At 42.1% G+C, this 17653-nt stretch overlaps 1 pseudogene; it reads left to right on the forward strand.

Moving 5' to 3' along the window:
- The window catches only part of LOC109322484, a 281987-nt pseudogene that overhangs the window by 80293 nt on the left and 184041 nt on the right, over positions 1–17653 (forward strand).

Below are 17653 nucleotides of genomic sequence, written 5' to 3' on the forward strand. Positions count from 1 at the left end.
GGAACCAGATGTCCCTCTCCAGGTATGATCTAGCATAATAAAGTAATAAGAGAAGCAGCATAGTTATGGATATTATTGTACGATTCTGGGAGGCCTGCAAGGCAGAATGTTGACGTTCAAGTGACATTAATCACCACAGCTGTTCTGTAATTACTAGAAATGGAGTACCAATGGAGAAGTGTTACTATTATGAAACAGAATTTACAAATGCACACTGTGTTTATTGGACATCACTGAGTGATGAATGACATCGCAGGCAATCTGAGACTACCCCTCTAAAAATTCGTATTAATATTATATATAATGAATTTGCCACTTTCACGTGGAAGGATCCTAGTGAGCTTTCAGTCAGACCTGAAATGCAGCTATTTCTGAGGATGAGAGCAGCAGCCTTTCTGCATGAACACCACAATACAGGCATTATTTGAGATGGGAAATTAAAGATAATTCCTCCAATTGGCACTGAGGCAGTGTTAAAATAGGGAATGTGCAGTTATTCAACTTACTGTTTGGACCATAATGACCACAAATAGAAAGAACTAACTTCCATTGTGAAAATAGGCACGTCAGCAATGCAACATGCTGCTGCACCAAGCTGGAGCATTGGGTTAGTAGCATCTTGGGAGGACTATTAAATCAGCAATTTTAAATCAGCAGTATTACTTTCAGAAGATCCTAGGTTTAACCTGGGTTGTCTTCTGTTTAAATACTAACTTTATCCACCTTTCCTTAGTCTGATAATCTCAGATCTGTATGTGGTTTGAGATGCCATGTCCATAAGGGTGTAATACAGGGAACAAATGCTATTTTGTGCACAGTCAACAGGTGAAGCTTGGAAATGTTTGTTAGTGTTAGAGTGATGTTGTAGCCAGGATTCACACATTTCTATGAATTTTCTAATTGTATAACTTTGTTATTCCTAGCCCTTATATGTGTGTGCATGAGTAGAGAGATTGATAGGAAAAGAGCGCAGTGAAAGAATACCTTATGTACAAGACTGGGTGCAATTGTAGTCTATAGGTTTAGTGAACCATTTATACCTGTAGTGATGCTTGGATGATGAACATTCTTGTGCAAAGAAAGAACTGAATGAGAAGATCAGGGGAGTTTTAATCATGTAGTAGGTAGGTATGTTTTGGTCTAAAGACTGCCCAGGGATGGGCACAGTAACTCACTGTGACAAGGTCTACAATTTCTTAGCCAAGGAATCTCTCCTCACACCTGTAGTTCATTAGTTATTTTATCTAACAGTGCCTTTTTGATTAAGTATCAGCCAGATTGGGTCCAAAAGGCAAATCAGTATGTCTAGGCTTTTCCTCAACATATGTGCAGAGATGGAGCAAGAGCCATTGGTTTTTTGACCTTTCCTTGGCTGAAATTACTGTCCTTTTCCCCTGCATGTGGTCTCCTCTTTGGACAAATTCTTTCTTTCCTATTCTCAAAGTGTATGTTTTTCCCACTGATATTGATCTGTGGATTTCATTTTATAGAGCCTTTCCTGATGGGTGTATTCAAGTTCATGAAGCATGGTCTAAGCACCCTACTCGTGTAATCTGTGTTATTATGAATAATGCCTGTCTTAAACACAGCCTGGTCATGATACCAGCACGTGTCTGGTAATGGGTGAGGATGTTTACAATAGATTTGGTATGTTTGAATCTTACCTTAGTTTGGTAAATCATGATGTTCTCCATGGAAGTTAGTCAACTCTCCTCTGTGTCAAACTGCCATGAGATTGAGCTTGGGTCCTATGTAGTTTCCTAGTATAACAAAATAGACCTTGAAATGTTTTGTATCTTTTTTCGTTCCCCTAGAACTTCCATTTCTTTCTGCGCTCATCTTTCAACCATCCTGAAAGACTGTATAACAAAGTTAGTGACTTTCCCTCTGGCCCTTGAGGGCTGCATGCAACTCCCCATGGAATCCAAAAGTTCTGTTCCAAGCATTAGGTATAACAGATACTAGGGTGTGATTTCTCTTTTTCTCTCCCCTCTCCATGAGCTACTGAAATGAACTGTTGGTAGACTCCCTGTCCTACCTATATTTTAAATTTAGCTTTGGCATAAGCAGGCACAATTCCACTGTATTTGGTGGAGTTTACCAGAGCTGAATCTAAGCATAATATTTATCTATTCCAGATTGAACAGGTCTATTTAGGAATCTGTTCATTATTTACTTGTCTGCACAAATTGTCTGTTCAGCATCCACCTGGAGTCTCTTTTTAAAAATTATTATTTTTGCATTCTCAAATTGGGCTAAAAGAAAACCCTCAAGGTTGACAAGGACTGAGATTGACAGAACTATGGCTCTTTGAACTCCCTGTTGTCCATTTAAATTTTAATGTTTCTATCATTTGTTCCTCAGTGTAAATTAACAGCCATGGCAGTGTGTTGGGTTTCTTTTCTGAAGTCAAGACTTTAAATTTAATTCAATAGCCTAGATTTACAGCTATTCTATATTTCACAAGGCAGAATCAATAATGTGACTGAAGTGAAGAAGATAAAAATTTATGGTATCTTGCAATTTAATGGTTGAAAAGATGCAATTGGAGAGATCATAAATTGTGAAGGAGTTTATGCTTCATTGCTCCTGATTCAGTGCTTGCTGTTAGAACTTGATTTGTGACTATTCACAAGGTGTGATTAATGGTGTGATCGATGCTTGCTTCAGTGCAGTAAAGCAGTTGTAATGCTCTTCATTAGAATAAATAAAATAAATTGACTGAAGCTTTATAAAAACTGTGTAACATTTAAAATCTAAAATGTCAATTTTTTTTCCTGTTACAATTTAGGTTTCTTCAGGCAGTTTCCACCTACATCACATCACTCATTGTCATTCTTTTTGGATATTATAGAAATCCATGTGGGTTTGGGTTAGCTTTATGTAAAGCTCACTGAAGAGGAAAAAAAAGAGAGAGGTTGAATAGGACTGACTGGAGCCTAGGATATGCTGGTGGCTGTGTTTTGCCATTCTGTAAATGTACATTTATTCTCCTTTAACATGTGCAAGTTCAAAGGAATCAAGGCAGAAAACGACCCTTCCATACACAGTTCTGTTAAAAAAACAATACATATTAATAATTTTCATTGTTTTTAAATAGGGTGGATGTACAATCTGCAGCACAGCAGAGACAATGAGGATAAAGGGGCATTTTTAGTCAGTTTTTTTTGTTTAAGAATGTATATTGCATAACCCATAAAACAGGCAGAGGGATATAAGAAAACCACAACAGCTATGAAAGGCAGTGAGATGCAATGATTTTGATATACTTATACGAAGAACTGGGCTCCAGAAGGTGCAAACAAGGAATAGGCAAACTAAGATGCCTTGTACATGCCATTTAAACACCTTCTCAATATATGCATCAATTTGATGTTTAAAAACTTCTCAGTTTATATATGCTGTATAAAATCTGGGGATGATGAAGCCATATTGTGAAATTTAGGGAAAATTCTAGAGTGGCTCAAATCCAGGGCTCCTCTCTCTACTTCAGTCCTGTTTGCTTGTGACAGTCTCATTGAGAGATGAACCTTTTAATTACCGGGAGAGATTCATGAGGTTTTCCCAGTGCTCCCTTGTTTTCACTGATCCCATGGATAAAAACTGTCTGTCTCCCAAACCCTTTGTTGTGACTCATTTTATGATCTCAGGTTTGCCACTGCTTTTAATAGGAGCTAGAAGTAAATATAAACATGCTGGTAAGAAAAGTGATGCTAGTTTTAAGAGAATCTTTTTCTTCGGCTATCCCTCAATATGAGGATGGTGTCTGCTGTGCCGGGGGAGGGGTATACATTCAATACCCAGCCCCATTCCAGGAGGAAGGCAGTCACAGATGAGAATCAAAATCACAGCAAGATAGATGGAGAAAAGGGTTGGGGTGATGACACAGCCCTGCTTGACACCAGTATGGGTGGTAAATGGGTCTGTCTTTGATCCATTGGAAAGGACTATGGTGGTCATCACATCATGAAGCAGCCTGAGGACACTGATGAATACTCATAATGCAGTGAACTAAAAAGTTCCTGTAATTCAAAGATCTTAATAAAAGCTGGAGGAGAAGCATCAGTGAGCCATGCACTTGGCCGGTTTGAATTGCACAGAAAATACATTTGGAGAAACTTTCAGTATCTTTGAGATGTGGCTACGTTAGAGATAGAGTTTCTACTGTTGTGCACACCAGTTACAGTGTAGCTGTTGTAATCTCAATAGAGTACCATATACTCTGCCATCTCAGGATGAGAGTTTATTTTACCTTTTACAAATAGCATCAAAATTCAAGTGTTAGGCATTAGGGCTGTGAGAAACTTTGGTTGCTGATTCAATTTGGAGGAGATTCAGCCTGATTCAGTGGCCAAATCTCCAAATCAGAATCGAATCAAGAGACCCATTAATCTCTCCAAATTGAATTGGAAGCTTCTGAATTGATTCAGAGAGATTCGGAGAGGTTTGATGATTCGTCCATAGATACAACTTTATATGGTTTTTCTACCTACCTTGAGGTACCAGGCGTGGCTTGTGAACGCTGAGATGGTGGGGGAGTGTTCCCCGTGCACTCGATGGTGGACCCAGAAGTGGACCAGAACTACTTCTGGTCCACTTCTGGGTCCACCGCAGAGCGCGCGGGGGACCTCCAAACCCACTAGCTCGGTGACTGGTGCCTTCTGGATCAGAGAGGGCACCCAGGGTCCCCCTGTGGCCAATTGCTGGGCTAGAGGGTATGGGGGGGGGTCCCCCAAATGCTTGCTGGTGGACCCGGAAGTGAACCAGGTCTGTCGCCAAGCACATAGGGGACCCATGGGATGCTCCATCCACCCCAGCATCTCAACATTCATGAGCTGCACCTAGTACCTCAAGGTATGTAGAATAAACCATATAAAGCTGTGTCTATGGCCAAATCGCTGATTCTCTGAATCAGAATCTTACCAGGACAGTGATCTGAATCAGCAAATTGAATCACTGTCCTCTGAATCAGGCCAAATCCGAACTGGATACTGCCCACTTCACACACCCCTATTAGTCATAGTTTAAATCTTTCTGATGAAGAAGATACTCCCATCTCAGACATTTATCTTAGAATGAAATCCCAGTCACTCACATAAATAGACAGCCTTTGTATGTAACCCCTGCGTAGACGCTTCATAACTGCAATAACAGCCATGGGCGACTGGTGCAACCTTAGTTGGGGGGGACACATGCCCCTCCAGTGACCAGTCAATGACTGGGGAGGATTCCCCTGCGGCCAATCTCACTGACTGGGAGGCGTCCTGACACAGCCAATCTCGCTGACCGGGGAGGGGGTCCCCCACAGCAGATTTCACCAATAGTGGGGGTTCCTGGCACTCTTACCCCTGTGCAACCCATACATGTCACCACTGACTACAGCCACTGGAAAATTGTTGTGTCCGAGTGGCTCCCACCATATGGTGTTTTAGCTTGTCAATAGTTGTACTTACTGGATCTGCTAGCCTTGCCTCTAATCATTCCCACCACTGCAGAAAGGCCAGAAAGCTTTGCTGAATGGAAAAGATATAGAGCAAGGCCCTTTCACAACCTCCCTGCTGCCCCAGGGCAGTGTAACCATGGATTTATTGAGTTTTGAGCTTTCCATGAGCTTTCTATGTTCTTAAAAGACAGGGAAGGGCAGGATAGTCTGTTTTTGAACTAGGAGTTTTCTCTTGAATGTATTTATGTCTTTATCTTGGAGGCCTGCAATACCTATACATTTTTGAGTAGGGAAAACTTAGAAAAAACTGTCCTGAGTAGCCAGTAGACAGAGGTATAGTATGGGTATAGTATCGTGCTTGAGCAAAGAGATCTGTATAGAGGCTGTACAGTGAGGAGCTTATTACATGACAGAGAAAGCAAACTGCCCTCACAGATGGACTGTTGTCTTGGCATCTTGGACAACTGCTCAGCCATCAGTGTCCTGAGCCTTTCCTTTCCAGTTGCTAAAGGCTTCTGTAGCAGTATATGTACGTACCAGTGTATTATTATATCTATTGTACCACAACACACAAAGTCACCTGGCTACTAACTAAACATTGTTTTCTTCTCTCCCAATTCTGTAAAATTTGTCTTGAAAGAAGTGTATGAGAAATAGCAAGGGACCTTCCATAATCAATTGTCATCTTACTTTACCTTAGGTGTTTGTACTACCACTCGCTCATCACCATAGTATCTGCGTACTTTCCACATAAAATCAATAGCAATAGAAAAGCCCTTAAGAGATTTCATGGAGTCTCTGGCACATCTCCCTTCAGGGGTATAATCTGTGTTTGGGGGAGGGATTTTGGTGTTGATTTTTTTTTTAACTTTGCTTAATTTCCTATTACTACCTACGTGCATGCAGACACATACATGAATGCACGTACACACAGACATATGCGCTCACGCACTATATTAATAGAATGCTGTCATTATATTGATGAGAGATATTTTTAACTGAGAGCTTTACCAGGAGAGTAGAGCTCTGTTTGTTCAAACACTGCATGCAGTAAGTTTCAATGCTAAGGAATTGTCTACATGGGAAAGATTTTGCAAAATAAGTCAGGGTTTGAACTTAAAATGCAATAGCCATTTCACAATCCTAAGTTTGGTGCCTATACTTTAAAAGGGAGAGTTGTTCAAGGATTCAGAGAAGTTCAGAACTGTCAGAATTGAGCAGGGGGGCCAGGAAAGGGAGAGAGGGGTTGGGGGCCAGCCAGTAGGAAGTGTCAAAGAATTTTTACCTGAAATCCTGCCATTTTCCCAGGATGAGGCTGCACTGATGTGCCTACTCAAAGCACCAAGTTGGATATATATGCCAAGTTGGCCCTTGTTAGGCTAACTTTTTTTTTCTTTTAAAATGTACGTGGAGGAGAAGGAGCTGTCTACCTTTTATCTTATAGTCTAATGGTTGGAGCACTTGCCCAGAAACCCAGGACACTTTTATACATGCTCCAGGGGTAGTGGAGGCAGCACTTGGATTAGAGCAACTCCAAGAGCTGCTCTAATTAAAGCACGTCAGTGCCTTGAGTATCAGCATCCTTGTGCTTCAAAATGGTGGCAAGGGAGCTTGAACTAAGGCTCGTTTGATGAACTTTAGTTCAAGCACCCCTGCTGCCATTTTGAAGTGCAGGGACACTGATACATGAGATGTGGGAGGAAGCTGGAGTGTGGTAATTACCATGCTCCAAGAGACTTGATTAATTGTCTGCTCCAGTGCACTGTAATTACAGCACATCAGAACAGCCTCCATGCTCAGATACAGGCACCCCAAGGTTCTAGATCATCATCGGCTATGAAGGCAGTTCAAACCCTCTTCCCTTATCTCCTAACCAACAAAATATTGACAAGGCTGAGCTTAGTGCACTTAACTTCCCTTCTGTTGAAGCTGTGCATCTGAGAGTAGAAAACTCAGGGACCAGAAGAAGGGAGGGTAAGCAAGAAGGATCATGACTCTGTAGCCTGGTGATGAAGGCAGTGCCCTGAAAAGGAAGGGAAAGTCCTAGGTTCCAGTCCTTGATCCTACTCTGTTTATGTATTTTACATCAAATGCCTATTAGATAAGAGACACTAATAGTAAATAATGTGAAGATGTTTAGTGATTCAGAGAGGAAAGGCATTCTCATGTATTGGACTTGTTTTCCTTCCTGAGAAGCATTTTTTTCTGTATAGACTCAACCTAGAAGCAAATTAATATTTATCTTTGTGAAGAGAAGGCAGGTCAACAGGCACTGACCAGCTGGGGTGGGATGTGGGACAGAGCCATGAACAGCCCTGGAGGGGGGCCGTAGGAACAGGGGAAGGGTGGCTCCCAGCACTGCATGCACTCCTGGGCAAGCATGGGGGCAGGGTCGTGTGCTCCCCAGATCTGTGTGCAGGGCGTGGGCAGTCTGCCGATGCAGGCCTTGTCCTGGGCACCAAACTTTGTTGCTACAGCACTGGTGCTAGCATTCAAATAGCACTGTTCCTTAGAGGTGCTCAAAGACCTCAGAGTGCCACTATTTCCATTTTTAAGATGGAGAAATGGAGAGACAGAATGACCCACCCAATGCTATGCAGACCCTCATTTTTTTTCTTGTAGTCCTAAGTCCTGTTCACTGAACTCTGTTACTTCTCTTACTGATGGAGAAAGCGCACAACTTTCTCAGGGTTAGTCCCTTATGCTTCATTTAATAGGCAAGTTAGTGCAACATTACCTATGCTGGCAGTAACTAACATAAAATGTGTTGAAAAACTGTCATAACTGAATCAGCTCTTGTGGTTTTTATGGTGGCTGTTGCTGTTTAAGAGATGCCATTTATTTCTCTGCTGATGATGCAAGCTTGTGGTTTACAGCCAGAGTCTGTCTTTGTTTCCTAAGAGCTAGCACAGTTTCAGTCAAGTGCAGGTGTGGTTATTCATTAGGTTTTTGCAGTACCTGTTTGATATCCACAGCTTTCATGAGAGCTCCTGCTATTGCAACTAGTATACAATCCTGCTGTTATCTTTTGATGAAGTGTTTCTTTCCTGAGAGAGCAAATTATTGTAGAATCATATATTGTGTTGTAGGGTTTTTAAATTCTTTTTCCTATGAAACCCATCTTCCATGGCTATGTTTTCAGTGGCAGAGGCAGAGTCTGTCAGTCCTTGACACATAGGTAACACAAAAGGGAATTATGTTTAGGGATGGACAAAGGCATTCACAAAGACATCGGGAGCATCCTGAGATGTATAAGCATGGTTATACTGCAGCACACCATCAGAGCAACTCAAGTCTAGTTTTACCTCATTAGGTTGTACTTACCTCATTGGGTTGTACTTATATGCACAAGGAAAACAACCAATCTAAGTAATAATTCTGATGTGAAGTGAGGTCTTTCAAGGAGTGGAGCCTGATGTCTTTCTAGAACAAAAAATGTAGAACACTTCTTTGACATAGCTTTCCCCCAGTAATTATTTAAAAATTCCTAAACACCCCTCAACTACTAACTCTCCACTCAGTGAGGTACAATACTGCAAGAGAACAGAGACTCCTTTTACAATTTAACTCCTGAAAGGTATTTGGATGCCCTGGTGCAGTAAGTATACTGCAAAGAGATAAGATAGGAGTTAAAAGGGGGAAAACTGGAGATGCTCCAAAAGAGTTCCTCTCCCCATAAATGTGTTTTTACAACTCCAAATATACTTCAAAACATGATATACAATTGTTATTGTATTATTGTCCTTAATATTGTTTCTGGTTTCAGAAATAACTTCTTACTGATCTTGGCAACAAGATATGCCTAGATGACCAAAACATAAACTGTATATAACTCTGAAACTTCAGATATTTGAAGATGAAATTCACAGTGTCCTTCATAGCTATAGTACCTTTGCTATGGCATGATACTTGGTTCTGATCTCTGTGTGTGCAGAGGGTCAAAAAGGTGATGCCAGTATTCACTGAAAATGCCGGCAGGGGTAAACTCTGCATTTCATTTATCTTGGTGTTATCTCTCAGGGCAAGCTGACAATAGACAAAAATGTGTAGTCATTTTAGGATGCTAGGATTAAAGATTATAGGGGCAAATGGAGGAAGGAAGTAAAGGAAATAAACCTCAATACAATAGTTGAGATGGTACATTTCAGAATAAAACATCATAATGTCTCTGTCATTGATCTGTGACACAGAATAATAGAATAGAGAGAAGGGGAAAAATCTATACTAATTCATTATTGTTTTCTATATCCTAAGAAGCAAGTTATACTAGTCAGGTGGAGCACTGCACAGAGGCAAGTATTGCTGTTTCCGGCACTTGGATTAGCACTGCAGCGGGCCATGCAAACATACCCTATTATATTTACTAGTGATTTAGTTTTTAATTTTCCCATGTTGACAATTCCAGGGGGAGGAATTCTTCAGCCTAATATATCTCACTGCCAAGAACATTTTCTTAATATTCAATCTGCCCCTGCCTTAATCTGAACTCATTACTCCTAATTATATGCCTCTTTACCACACATGGTAATTTTTCTTTTTCCTTAGTGTCAACCTCTTTCAAAAAGCTGTGCAATTTGATCGCATCCTCTATTAGTTGTTACTTAGATAACTTCTACATATCTCATCTTTCCTCATAAGTTAGTCTCATCAGGCCCCTGATTATCTTTGTTGCTTTTCTCTCCACTAGTTTTGGTATAACAATCCCTTTCTAGTAATGCAGTGGTTGGAAGTGAACAAAATAGTTCCAGGATAAGTGAACCAGAGAGAAGACTTTCGCCTCCCTGCACCAGACATGAGATATTTGAGTAGGATAGTTCACGTCATATCAATCAGATTAGTCAGTGCTTGTGTTATTCACATACAGCTTCAACCAACATCTACTCAGCCCACTCCCCTACCCAGATTCCTAATAATTTATCTGTTCTTGATTCTGCCCACCCTCCTGCTCAATATTGTCAAGTGAGCAATGAGTTATAACATCTTGAGATGTACATATGGAAATCTACTAGAAAGACTGTCTTCCCCTCCCTGTTATCTCTTTTTGTCAGTTCTCTGTGTCTGTCTAATATCTACTGGTTTCTTCTAGATACCTCACAGTTCATCAGGGGTTGCTCAATTTATTAGGAACCAATCATGCATTCATACCTCCTTCCATCTGAAGTGCACTTTTAAATGTTAGACTACACACTAATCAAGTTGAACATGATAATGAGAACACGTTCACATTGTTAAGGTAAATGACCCAATGCACTCATAGTGAAGACATATTTGAACTACAGTTTGTGCTTTGCATTGCAATATTGAACATTCTGGAGACTCTGAGTGCATTGTTTTGTGGTTTCCTTCAAATTTGTGATTATCATTACACTGCTGGTAGAATATTGGCTGTTGCATTGCTGCTTTGGGATACATTTCTAGGTGCCATTAGGTGGGGAGGATTTTATCATAAATTTGTGTTTAAATTAGATTATACAGGCATGAAAAATACCTTTAGCCACTTTTACATCTATGTAGAAGAACAAAAACTGCACTACTGAATGGCATCATCGTCTGAGATCAGATGTCATTGGTCTGCACCTGTGGAAGTAAGCAGGTGTTAATTTCATTGCAAACAGAATTGGGCTCCAGGGCCGTGGTGCAGGTGTTACAAAACAAAAGGGTGAGAAATGAAATCTTGTTTGGAGGGACAGAGTTAGTTTGTCAAAGGTTTCTCTTCTGCATTTTGAATGGGGGATATCCTGTCCAGAGCAGCAGAGAAATTCCGGAGGTAGGTATTTCAAATTCAAGTGAAATCCTAAAATCAATTTGTAGTAGGTGAGGAATTTTATGCTGGGATAGTCACACATGAAAAAAATGAGCTTTTTACGTTAGTAATGGGCTTGGTTCTGCAGCTAATGGATTGCTTATGTGAGCTAAAGAGACACAATTAGGTCTAAGGTCTGAAATCTTGTGCCAGAAAGCTCTGGCTATGTTTACAGGGCAAAATGAAGTTGTGATTGTAGCAGGTGCAGGCATACCTGTGAAGCCATAGAGAGCAGGGCCTTTACTGAAGACTAGCAACCTGAGTGCATATCCAGGATCCCTGGAGGGTTTGCTCTTTAGTGTCTAGCACATATAAAAGCCTATGTTTTCTGTATGTTACCTGTGCTAGATAGATTAATTTTATAAGGTATGCTACCATTACACCTTCATTTTGTTTCATTTAAAGGCATCCTGAGAGTCACAGAACTTATTTAGCTTGCTCTGTGCCTAAGGGGCAGTTTATTATAGAATATTTTTCACCTAGAACAATCCCAGGTGAACCTCTTGGCAGAAGCTGATAGTTTAGGGTGTCTGTACATGTGCTCCAGGGTTGGGGGAAGGTGGGGAGGCACTTTAATTAGAGCTGCTGTTAGAGCCAATTCAATTAAAGAGTGCCCGCAGTGTCAAGTATATTCAGTGTCCTGCCCTTCAAAATGGTATCAGGGGCGCTTTAACTGAAGCTTGTTCAACAAACTTTAGGCGAAGACCGAGCTTTAGTTAAAGCGCTCCTGCCAACATTTTGAAACATGGGGACGCTGAATACACATGATGCGGAAGCTGCTGGAGCATGTTACTTAGCACACTCAGTAGACTCACAGCAGATTCAATTAATCTAGTCTGTTCCAATGCATGCTAATTAGCATGTGTCAGAGCAGAGGACTGTCATTTGTATAAGGGCCCTTAGTATCAGTAAATTCTAGTTAGCCCCTTAGCAGCCTGCAGTATTTCTAAACAATGTAGAAAGGTGTGAATTAGCACTCACCCGTCTTTCTGTGACAGCTGCCAGAAGACGTGGGCAGTGCATCCCCTTATTTTAATCTTTAAAAAGTTCCAGTTCCAATTACTTAGCAATCAATATCTAAGAGCTTTTGGCTATCATTGCCTGTATTAGAAATTCTTATTTATGAGGGCAATTCTTTGTTCAAAATAGCATAAAGCTGAGATGTAGTTCCAAGCCATTTTTGTTTTATTTATATTTTTTTCATTTGATTAAAATGTAAATGCTAAAATTTACAATTAGCAAAAAGTTCACATCCACCTTGAACACTGCAGACAAAATTCAAGCCTGACTTATCAGTATAGTGCAGGGTAAGAGAGGAGATGGTGGAAAAAGGAACAAGAAAGGAGACTCTATTGTTAGTTTTTCTCTCAAACGAAGTAATAGGAAATTAGGGTTGGAAAGAACCTCGGGAGGTCATCTAGTCTAACCTCCTGCTCAAAGCAGGACCATCTCCAACTACATCAACCTAGCCAAGGCTGTGTCTAGCTGGATTTTAAAAATGTCCAAGGATGGAGAGTCCACAGCCTCTTTGAATAACCTGTTCCAGTGCTTTACTACCCTCCTAGTGAAAGAGTTTTTCCTGACGTCTAACCTAAACTGAGACCATTGCTCCTTGTTCTGTCATCTGCCACCACTGAGAACAGTTTAGCTCCATGCTCTTTTGAACCCCCCCTTCAGGTAGTTGAAGGCACCTATTAAAGCCCCCTCAGTCTTCTCTTTTCTAGACTAAATAAGCCCAGTTCCCTCAGCCCCTCCTTAGAAGTCCTGTGCCTCAGCCCCTGAACCATTTTTGTTGCCCTCTGCTGGACTCTCTCCATCCTTTCTGTAGTGGGGGGGCCCAGAACTGAACATAATACTTTAGATATGGCCTGAATGAGGGAAATAGAGGGGAATAATCACTAGGAGTGTGTGAAATAGGCCATATTCAAATTCGGCTTGAATTGGGGGACAGTGATTTGATTCATTGATTCAGATCACTCTTCTGATTTGATTCGGCCAAATCCGAATCTGAAGATTTAATGCTGATTCAGAGAATAGTGATTCGGCCATAGACACAGCTTTGAATGTTTTTTCTACATACCTCAAAGTACCAGGTGTGGCTTGTGAACACTGTGCTGGTGGGGCAGCTGGAGTATTCCACAGGAGCATGGGGGGGGGAGAGGGGGGCAGAGAGGGGCCCACATGCTTGGTGGCGAACCCAGAAGTGGACCAGAAGTTCTTCTGGTCCACTTCCAGGTCCACTGCTGAGTGCGCAGGGGCCTCCCCTGTGCCCTTCTGGCTCAGTGATCAGCTGCAGGGGGACCCAGGAGGCACCAGTTGCCTAGCTGGAGGGGTGTGGGGGGTGCCCCACGCACTCTGCAGCAGATCCAGAAGTGGACTGGAAGTGCTTCTGGTTCACATCCCGGTCCACCGCCAAATGGACTGGGGACCCTCCTGCATTCCCGTGGGACTCTCCATCTGCCCCAGAATCTCAGCGTTCACAAGCTGCCTTGTACCTTGAGGTATATAGAAAAAGCATTTAAAGCTGTATCTATGTCCAAATCATTTAATCTCTCTGAATTGGTTTGAAGGGTTCTGATTCAATTCGGAGAGATTAAAGGGTCTCCTGATTCAGTTCAGATTTGGAGATTCAACTGTCGAATTGGGCTGAATCTCCACTGAATTGAATCAGCAACCAAAACTTCGCACAGCCCTAAAAATCACTTTCCTTGATCTGCTGGCAATGCCTCTCTTCTTGCTCCCGGATGTGCTTCCCTCATGCTGGGCATGCAGCTCCTTTTATAAGCTCCAGGACTCTGCCCCTGAAGTCTTCTGGACCTGAGTGTTGCAGTCTTCAATCAGGTCCATGGTGGGGGGAAGGACTCCTCTCCCCCTCCCCTCAGGAAAGGGGCGACTGACCTCCTCTTGCTGCCTCCTGATTGGGGGATGAGCACCACCAATCAAAACAGCAAGATTGCAAGCCTGGGACTCAACCCAAGCTCTAAAAGGCAAGCCTGCTACACTTTTTTTGCATCAACGGCACACTATTGGCTCATATTCAGCTTATTGTCCACTGTAACCTCCAGCTCTTTTCTGCAGAACTGCTACTTAGCCAGTTGGTCTCAAGCCTGTACTGGTGCATGGAATTGTTCCATACTAAGTGCAGGACTTTACATTTCCTCTTATTGAACCTCATGAGATTTCTTTTGGTCAAAAGCTTTGCTAAAGTCAAGGCATGTCATGTCCTCTGAGTCAGTCATCTAATCACAGAAGGCAATCAGATTGGTCAGGCATGACTTTTCCTTGGTGAATCCATGCTGACTGTTCCCAATCACCTTCTTCTCCTCCAAGTGCTTAGAAATGGATTACTTGAGAATCCACTCTATGACTTTTCCAGATACTGAGGTGAGGCTGACTGGTCTTTAGTTCCCTGCATCCTCCTTCTTCCCTTTCTTAAAGAAGGACAGTATATTTGCTCTTTTTCAATTGACCAGGACTTCCCCTGATCACCAAGAGTTTTCAGAGATAATAGCCAGAGGCTCTGCAGCCAGAGCAACCAACTTCCTTAGCAACCTGGGGTTAATCGCATCTGGCCCTATGGACCTGTATGCATATAGTTTTTCTAAATAGTCCTAGTCTGTTCTTTCACTACTGTTGGCTGCTTACCTTTTCCCCCAACAGTGCTGCCAGCTGACCTTGCCAGTGAAGATGGAGGTAAAACATCAGTTTTGATGCCTAGACCTTGATATCATTAGTAGTCTTTGGCCCCACAGGACATAGTGAAGTGTTGTGGAGGTTTACACACTGACTTTCTGAAACAACAGCAAGATGTTGGACTCGAAGTTCCATATGCCAGATGTATCCACCTTGCACCATGCATGTCACAAGTAGTATGGGCAGTCTCTGTGTGTGGCATTTTATAGAACAGGGAAGGAGCAGGCAACACAATGACAGGTACTTCGGAGCATGGAAAGCAGAGCAGCAGGTCGGACAAGGGAAGGGGATCAGACAGACACCTGGAGAGGGTGTGGGGCTCAATATGTGGCACACCTGCCAAAAATGTTGTCCCCCCACTGCCCTAAGCTATGGTACATTGCTTAGCCCAGGGATGCAGGTACCTTCAGCCTAAGCAATATTCCTTTGTTCACACATTGATACCATTGGTAGTTCAGAAAGGCTAGAATTTTAACCCTTGGCTTTTAAGGAAAAAAATTACGACGAGCTGATTTTAGACTCAGCTTTTATGTATTTTTGAACACAATGGTCAAAATGTTTTAAGTTTGGCTACTTCTGAGTTTTTTGTACCTCTGGGTTTGAGTCTGGTTCCTAATACTACTTCTTTGTGAGTGCTATAATTTAAAAGATGATATATTTGGTTAATTTTTTGGTGTTGGTTTTGTGGCTTGTATTCCTAACATATAATGAACTGCAAAAAATGGGCATTATGCCCAAAGTCTCAGAGATATTTATAATATGCCTGTGAAATATAAACACAAGGAGGCAAACAGGATATCTGAATTTTCTGTAATCTCAGAGTTTAACAGCCTGATGGAAGTGCTAGGAAGCCAAACCCAGCCTTCAGTGAGTGAGAGGAAGAGTAGCATAGAAGCTTGGATGTGGACTATGCGCCAGTATACTGATATATTAAGATGCTTGGTTGAAGTGAAAGAAATTGCAGTGAAAAAAAATAACTTCCTTTGTGATATTTCCAAGAAATGTACAGTTGGCAATGGCTACTTTCAGAGAAGTCAACAGTAGCCATTGAGTGAGACACTGTAGTGCCGTCAGTGATGAAGTACATGCAGACTGGCTGGACTAACGAACAGTTTTCCCTATGGGGTTTCATTGTTTTCACTTATCTGCTTGCAATTCTATTTCCATGGAAATTATATCTAAAGAAGAATTATTAGGCTATCTGCTTCCCCTGCCTGCTAATACTAGGTTGTTCCTTGTCACATTTTAGTGTTTCTAAATTTCAGCATCTTGAGGAACAGGTCTTCCTTGCTTTCTTTGGAGACTATTGCATAGTAAGATAGATCTAATTATCAAGATATTCCCCTTGATATTTTATCTAAATTTCCTTCCCTTAATTAGCTACCTCCTTTTTGTTTACATCATTCCAATATTATTAGACTATTATGCCCTGACAGCCATTGCTTAGCAAGAATCACATATTTAGCTGTGGAATAAGACTTTTTTTTTAAAAGCAAAATAAACTGTCAGTCAGTACAACAGGAGAAGTCCAACTGTCATATAGATTGTGGTGTATAACCTTACACTGTATAGCCATGATGCAGTCAGTCTTTCAAATGTATGTTCCAATCTAGTCACAACTTTTCTACCAAAACTGGTTCTGAATGAAAAATTAGGTTGTGACTATGGGTGCTGACAGACATGTACCTCCCCACTCTAACCCATGGCACTTCACAGAAAGCACCATGAATAAGAGCGAACCCCCAACCCAACAGACATTCACTGCTGGGTTGGGGAGGGTGTGGGGGTCAAGCTCCACTTTGGAGCTGATCCAGCAGAGGAACTGTCTGCCCACAGCCTCTGTCCCCAGCTGCCCTCCCTCCAGCTCTGTCTGCAGGAAGAGAGGAGGGGGAGGGAGCTGCTGGCTAGAGGCTAACTTCTGCACTTTAGAGCTCCTTCATCTGATCCCTTATTAGATGAGTGTTAATTTTTCGCATGATCGACCACTTCTAAAGCACTCTGAAGCCATGCATGTGTGTCACAGCACAGCTGTACAGTAGAGGTGTGCGAAACAGGCCCTATTTGATTCTGATTTGGATGTGACCCGAGTCAGGGACAATTATTCCATTCATTGATTTGGATCACTGTCATTGATTCAATTCAGCTGAATCGAAATCTGAAGATTTGATGCTGATTCAGAGAATCAGTGATTGGAACTTTGACACAGCTTTAAAAGTTTTTTCTACATACCTTGAGGTAACAAGTGTGGCTCATGATTGCTGTGATGCTGGGGTGCATGGAGCATCCTGCAGGAGAAGTATTTTCGGTCCATTTCTGGGTCTCCCTGGGAGTGTGCTGGGGGCTTCTCCTGCACCCCTTCCCTGGCTCACCCTCAGAGGGACCTTGGGTGCCCCCCCAGACCCTGGAGGCACCAGTCACTGAGCCAGGGGGGCCCAGCAGACCAGTGCTTCTGGTCTACTTCTGGGTCTGCTGCCAAGCACACTGGGGAACCCCCCATGCTTCTGTGGTACACTCCATGTGCCCCAGCATTGCAGCACTCACGAGACCCTGCTACCTAGAGGTATGTAGAAAAAACATCTAAAGCTGCCTCTATGTCGGAATTGCTGAATCTTTCTGAATCTCTCAGAATCAATTCAGAGGGTTCTGATTTGATTCAGAGAGATTAAAGGGTTTCATAGATTTCATAGATTTCATAGACATTAGGGCTGGAAGGG

The sequence above is a fragment of the Crocodylus porosus genome, unplaced genomic scaffold (assembly GCF_001723895.1).
Source record: "Crocodylus porosus isolate Cpor-Errol unplaced genomic scaffold, CroPor_comp1, whole genome shotgun sequence".
Lineage (NCBI taxonomy): Eukaryota > Metazoa > Chordata > Crocodylia > Crocodylidae > Crocodylus > Crocodylus porosus.